This window comes from Bidens hawaiensis, unplaced genomic scaffold, assembly GCF_021521415.1.
Source record: "Bidens hawaiensis isolate Kalapana, Puna unplaced genomic scaffold, B.hawaiensis_p1.1 tig00017140_1, whole genome shotgun sequence".
NCBI classification, from domain to species: Eukaryota; Viridiplantae; Streptophyta; class Magnoliopsida; order Asterales; family Asteraceae; genus Bidens; species Bidens hawaiensis.
In genome coordinates, this window is record NW_027492587.1 from 433,852 (window position 1) to 441,590 (window position 7,739).

Consider the following 7,739-nt stretch of genomic DNA (forward strand, 5'->3'; position numbering starts at 1 on the left):
AGTTCTGATTTTCACCTGGATTTTATTCAAATCTCTTGAAATAGATAAACTAACAGAGCAAGTTTTAAGGAATGGGATTAAATTCAGTAGCAGTTTATCTTCTTTTTGTCTTTTTTGCTTGTTCTTGGATTGTTGAGGCTTCCATCAATGGCCAAGAGTCAAGATTAATTCAACAAGGCCCGATCAAAAGATCCGATTTTCCACCCGGGTTTCTTTTCGGAGCAGCCACTTCTGCTTATCAAGTATTATAAATTGACTCCTTCTCAGCTTTATATCCATTTTCATCTAAAAAACATGCAATTGTTTTGCAGACTGAAGGCGCATATCTTGAAGATGGAAAGTCTCTCAGCAACTGGGATGAATATTGTCATTCGAAAGGTTAGTGTCGTGTTTATTGTTGTCTGGTTTTATTAATTTGTAAATCGAACGAATGCTGGTAAGACGGCTGCCGTTGTTATTAGGATGTTCAGAAGATGGTGAGAATGGAGATGTTGCAGATGATCACTACCATCTGTTTATGGTATCATTCTTATACTTGCTCTGCATTGTTATTAATCACAAACAGTTTTTTTTTAATTATTTGATCTTGGTTTTTATACAGCAAGACATTGATATGATGCATTCTCTTGGATTGAAAGCATATCGCTTTTCGATATCTTGGACTAGAATTCTACAAGTAAACTTTCTAATATTAATGCCTTTATTCATAATTCATTTGTTTAGAATATAAATATATTAAATTATATTGCATTTGTAATACTTCTTGTAGACGGGAGATTTGGTGAAGTTAATCCTCTGGGAGTCATGTTCTACAATAAGATCATTGATAATCTTATACTTTAAGGTTAAAAAAAACTTATTTCATTTAAACGGAAAAAAAAATCTGCTCTGGTTTCTTGATTAATAAGGTGAAGTTGCACAGGAATCGAGCCTTTTGTGACAATTCACCATAATGATTTGCCTCAAGAACTCGAAGAGAGATATGGATCTTGGCTTGACCCACAAATGCAGTATGTTTAAATGTCTATATAACCTTCAAAATCTACTGATTTTTCGTGGCTGGGTTATTAATATATAACACCTTTCTTGCAGGGACGATTATATACATTTTGCAGAAACCTGTTTCAAAAGCTTTGGAGACCGCGTGAAATATTGGATCACTATCAATGAACCAAACGTGCTTGCAGAGATGGCTTATGAAAGAGGGTCTTTTCCACCGAACCATTGTTCGCAACCTTTTGGCAACTGTCTAGCAGGCAATTATGATGTTGAGCCTCTTTACGCTATGCACAACATGTTATTGGCCCATGGCAAGGCTGCAAAGTTATATCATGACAACTTTCAGGCAAGTTATAATCGTTTACTTCTTATTTCATAAAGTATTATTTTTATAAATTAGAAGCATAATCTCTATACTTGTTCTTGCAGCCAACACAAGGTGGATTGGTAGGACTAGTTGCAAATTGTTTCATGTTTGAGCCACTTACAGACAGTTATTTAGATCAAAAGGCTGCAGAAAGAGCCATGCTCTTCAATGTTGGTTGGTAGTATTCTTAAATATGCCTAAATATATCTTTTTTAACAAAAAGAATGAAAAAGTTCCAATATTTTCAATCCAAACAGGTCGTTTGATCCGCCGATATTTGGCGACTACCCTCAAGAAATGCGTAAATATCATGGAAATGAATTGCCAACATTCTCCCAAGAGGAAAAGGAATTCATGAAGAATAGTATTGATTTCATTGGGATCAATCATTATTCGGCTTTATATGCTAAAGACTGTACTAATTCTAGCTGCACAGACACTGCTAATCGCGCAATCAAGGGTTTTGTGGAAATTATCGGAGAGCGTAATGGTGTGCCAATTGGTGATCCTGTACGATACTGATTCTTTTGCAAGTTCATGTGATGCTTATGTTTGTTTTTTCTTATTTCAATTAGTATAAAGTTGAGTGATTTTAAATTTCACAAACATCAATGGCAAGATTTTTTGTGGTCCCCAGAGGCATGGAAGAGATTGTTAATTATATGAAAACTAGGTATAATAACACACTGATGTTTATCACTGAAAATGGTTAGTTTTCTCACAATCAACACATGTTAATGTTAAGTATGTAATATTGTAATCCATATTACTATATCAATGATTTTTCTTTCAGGTTATTCATCACCAAATATTCGGGATGTACAAGTTGAAGATATTGAGAACGATTTCAAGCGAATTGAATTCCATCAGAAATATCTTGCTGCTTTAGCTGAAGCCATAAGGTAAGGTTGGTATACTTTGACAAGTCTAACAAACTTTTTTTTTCTTTTTTGTAGAAATTGACGTTAAGCTAAAAGGTCAGCAAAAATGACCTTTTTATTAAATTGACTTTATTTAGAAACAACATAAGGTCGGCATTGGGTCTGTTCGGTACGGGGTAATGGAATGAAGGGGGAATGAAATGAAGTAGGGAATGGAATGGAGGAGAGAATAGAATAAATTATTACAATTTTATTGTCATGTTTGGTTACCACGTGGGATTTAAATGAATCATTTCTATGTGTTGTTTGATATATGGAAACAATGAAAATTTGAAATATTTTTTTTTAAATGACAAAAATACTCCGTTTCAAAATACATTTTCTACCAATTTTCACAACATTTTCCAATTGTAATTTATAATAAATTTGTATCATGAACTAAAATAATTTATAAAATAAATTTATATATATATATATATTTAACTAATAAAATTTTAAATTAATTCAAAGTCCTGAACTAAAATAAATTTAAAATTATTCAAACTTTTGATTTTAGTCAATTCCTTGTTTAGATGATAGAAAATCACAACTTCGAAATGGATTGTGTAGTTTAATCATATACTTTTTGGGTTTTACAAGAAAATTATAATGAATTGACAATAATTGCTAAAATAGATGAGTCAAAATGGAGAAACCAAAAATAGAATAGCATGGAATCAAAATGAAAGAAGGGGGTGTGGGAGGAATGAAATAGAAGGAATGACATTACTTTTGTAATGGATGACTTCTTTCCATTCTTCAACCAAACATACTAATTTCATTCCTTTGAATGGGCTATTCCATTCCTTCTCTCATTACCACATTACAAACACTACCTAAATCTCGAAAATGTTAGTGTGATTTCAGTAAATGCATGACATTAATTAAACATGAAAGGATAAAGGGGATTGAATTTTACTTTGAATAGTCATTGATGGACAACTACGAATGGAATTACGAGTACAATGTTAGATTCGGATTACACTATGTAGACCGCAAAACATTTGACAGGATACCCAAATTGTCAGCAAAATGGTACCAAGATTTCTTGAAAAACAACAGCCTAGTTGATCCTTCATCAAACAGAAGTCGCAAATCACTACTTACCTCTTACTGAATTAATAGCATACTTGTGGTTAATGTAGCAAAAGTATGAGAACAATAAACACAATGTATGGTATCAATCAAATGAACTAAAGGTTGAATATATTTACCCGATTATTTATAAAGTGTTTCAAGTTACCATTACTTAACATTATACCTGTATAGGTGGTCTCACTCATGCTTAAAGCTTTATCCAAGCTCCATAGTCCCAAACATTGAGCTGGCAATCCTCCTAGAGTTAGTAACCAGATTTTAGCCATGACATTTATATTTAGCATCCCTTTCTATATTAAATTATTTTACATTTTAAATCTTTAATCCACCATTAAGAAAAAGAGTAACAAGACGACCATCAAAACGTTGCATTTTCTCTGTGTATGCACTCGTTGTCCATATCATAGGTTTTGACCACTTTCGTAGGTATCCTTGATTATCATGCTTCGACCTTATCTCAATGAATTCTTCTAGTTTCTTGATAGGCCTTTGACTTCACCTGCTGCCTAAGGGCTCCTTGCGAGAAGGTGAAGAGACCCCTTTAACTAATTGCAATCAACTCGTCGCAGGAATACAATGGAAACTCGGTTGGTATCAGTTTGGTTCTTTGTGGTACCCCGCATTCACTATAGTAACTCATGTGCGTAAATAAATGAAAATATAGATAAAAATATTCTTAGAATGCCAATTGTATTACACGAGTAGAATAAGGGAAAATAATAATATAGAAAAATTGTTTAATTATATAATATATTATTCCCCTTGAGTGGAACTTAAATTTTGCATGACCATATATATAAAGTCTTACCCAGGGCAGTTTGCCACTAGCAGTTGTTTCCATTCACACGTCCTCCTCCTTCTTCGCTGACAACCGGTGATCAGTTGCTACGAACACCTACATATATCACCACCATTCAAAACTTATGGCATCCTTTTCGTCTCTCATTCAGTTCTTCTCATTATCTATGTATGTGAGTTCCAGGATTGGAAAAAAGGGGTTTTATCTCTGCGATTCAATAAGGCAATAAGCTGATTGCTTTGGAATCAAGACCACCAGCTTAAACTATATATGCCAACAATCAATCTTTTGTTCCTACCCTGGCATCGTCGTCACTCTCCGTCGCTCACAAAAGTTGTCGGGTGAAAGAATTTGTGAGTATTATTTTAGTTATTAATTTGCGTTTCAGATTTCATTAAATTTTGCCCTAATTTTGAGTTTTACTTACAATTAAAGGTATGAAATCCCTGATCTTCAGCCATTGCAACTGCTCTCATATAGGTAATTTACGTTCTTGTGGCAATCCAGTTCACATCAATTGAGAAATTACACAGTTGAGAATCATTAACCCAACTCATTGTAGTAGAATATTTTCCTATATATTAGTTCCTTTAACCATAAATTCTTTCACTTTTCATAATTTGAATCCCCATTGAAAGGTTTTTCTATATGTATTATGTTATCTTATTTATAGGTACACAATGTTTGTGCTTTAATTTGTGTCCTGTCTTCTAGGTTTCTTCATATTTATGTTTTAAAGTTTGTTGTTGCAGTAAGATCGATGGAAAACATGTATTACTTTATTTGTAGTGTTTGATTTTATCTCAGGCTAGATTCATACATTCACATTTAACGTTTATTTTGTTCAAATAGGAAGAGAACACACTGAAGCAAATCAAGACGAAACAAGATTTGCAGGAGAGCTATAAATATGAGAACTAGGAAGTTTGATAAAAATGTGTTCCTACCAGGTACACGCCACATGTCAAAGTTAACAAAAACATCTTGCTTAAATTTTTTTGTATTCTGATACGTTTTATGCTTAACCAAACCATCGATAAATTGTTCGGTTCAGCTATGTCTATTGGTGTTGAGTTAGTTTATCGTTATTTTATTTTGTTACCTGATTTTTGTGAATTCTGTACATGAGATTGTAAGTCAGTTTATTTTCTTTCACCGTATTCTTCCTATATTAAAAATTGTGAAGTGGATAATAGCAAATATAGCATCTGTTATAAGATGGTTTATGTTATCTTATATGAGATTGTTTTTGGTCAACTACAGGAATACCAGAGTGGTGAGGCCAATGAAAGATCTGTTAATAAGGAGATGTTTTGAAAGGAAAACTAATTGTCCATTTGAGACCAATACAACAATTGCATCTCTAATAAAATACCTTCATGGTGCTCCACCTGGTACCTTTATTGTACATTTATTGTAGAGCTCGTAGAAGTCATTGGATGTTTGAAAAGTATATAAGGATAATGACATCATTTTGGTGTAGTGTTGTTGCTGAAGTGAATTGCAGTAATATTTTGGTATAGAAGTGATAATAAATCATACAAAAAGCACATTTAGATTTGACAAGTTTACATGTTATAATATTAGACACTTCTTTCATCCTTGTATGTCATTTTGTAAATCATTTATGATAATAAGTTTAATTATTATTTATAAACAACGGTTCAAAACTGATTTTGGTTAAAAGTAACGATCTTTTAATACGAGTGAAACTGATTGAGTCAGGTTCCACTGACCCTCAAATTACCTCATTTGTTTAGTTCTATATTTTAAAAAATTATAAAATGCGTTGATTATGATTGTAAAGATAATATCGTTACCATTGTAATTTAATTCTGTAACATGCAAAAATTCACAAGAATCACCCTCTTCCTCTTGCAGTTCTCTGTCGTCTGAAAGAGGCTGAAATAGTATCTATTGTCTCTGGTATATCTTATTTATTACATGTGTTTTCACAATGTACTTCACTTTTCTAACGAGGTAAGAACAGTGCAGTGGTCCTTGCTGGGTACATTAGATTATGGCTCCAACGGAGGAAATTTCAAGAATTGTTATATTTGTTGATTTTTCTAAAAATCCGTCTTAAGAATGCTGTACTTTACTTTTTCTAAGATATTTTAATATTATTATATTTTCACATATTTTGAATCTTTTTCTTTCAAATAATGTTTTTTAGAATGCAAGAAAAATAATCATGTTATTAAAACATTAAAGCACCCGTCCAAAACTAGTTGCACAAGTTGTGTATGTGTGTATCATGAACAGGCGAAGGTGAAATAAGAAAAGCTAGTAAAACTAGATTGGGCTTACATAAATGTGGCAAACGGCAGTGGATAATTACTTATTTATTACGTACGGTATGGGCAGGAAAAACATATTGTGGATGCTTAGGAACGTGCAATGTGACACCCAAGATACTCTTTGATTAGAGTAAACAGATTGTTGTGGCAAAAGTGAGAAAAATTAAACTTTAGCGGCGATAAAAATAATTACTATTAATATATTTTACATTTTTTTTGGGTTATAAATTAAACTTTAGTATTCAGGTGTAGGTTATTTTGTTAATATATTGTCTGTTAAGTTAAAACCAAAGAAATAGGGGTTAAAATGTGATGTTTATTGAAATGAGGTGTTATATTATTAATCATTTAGCCATAAATAGTAAATAAGGCATGCAAATCAAAAGTTAAAATTACATGGTGGAATTCTTCAACGGGAAATTTGGGAATTGGCGACTTTCGACCTCAAGTTACCATCGTCCTCCTATTTTCCGGTTAAGTGTCGTTTCAAGCCCAACGTGGCACAACCATCTTGATATGCTGATTTGAAGATTGATCATACTGTGCACCGTTACGTGCGTTTTAACGACGACCGCTGTATACTCTTGGTGTTCATCTGCCATAGTGGCATCTTTGTTCTCAAATAAGGTAATCAAACAAGTTGAAAACAAAGATTTCTTATACGACAATTAATATATATGTAGATTATAGAATTCTGATCTAATAATATACCCATGATTTTTGGTGAGGGAAATAGGCTGATGAAAAAAGAAACATACATTGAACCGATTTGTGTACTTATGCGTGTATATTATCTTATATCAACAAACTATGTTAGAAATCTGTGTATTACGTTGTTTGAATAATAGAAGCCCGACATTTAGGTTGAAATCATTTTTTTTTATTTTACTAAGTTGTAAATTTATATATTATGAAGAGCTCAAAGATGAAATAAGATAAGGGAGTGAATTACACATTTATTAGGTATAATATGATAATAACACCTAAAATAGTATCAACAAGTATCTCAGTTGGAGACAACTTATGAATATATTCTTATGTTTTTATGGTAATTTTAGTTCTGTTGTTATATGTTGGACATTCGTCTCCCATAACTGTGATAGCTCTTCGAGAGCTTCAAGAAATGCATTGGTATAATGCTTGTTGATTTTTGAGTTCTATAACATTATATTACTAGTTAGTCAATCAACATTTCTGGAGGTTGTTTCTTAGACCCCTTGTATGTGTATTTCACTAAAAGGTGTTTCGAGTACCGC

General features: G+C 32.4%; 1 pseudogene across 1 annotated transcript; it reads left to right on the plus strand.

Annotated features, from left to right (window-relative positions):
• LOC143553060 (beta-glucosidase 16-like) lies at positions 1–3,403 on the plus strand (annotated as a pseudogene). Its single transcript, XR_013138767.1, has 12 exons — positions 1–242; positions 312–378; positions 462–520; positions 602–675; positions 768–844; positions 923–1,010; positions 1,093–1,345; positions 1,429–1,544; positions 1,624–1,876; positions 1,954–2,074; positions 2,160–2,277; positions 3,184–3,403. The product of XR_013138767.1 is annotated as a beta-glucosidase 16-like (transcript).
• Positions 3,404–7,739: the final 4,336 nt, after the last annotated feature.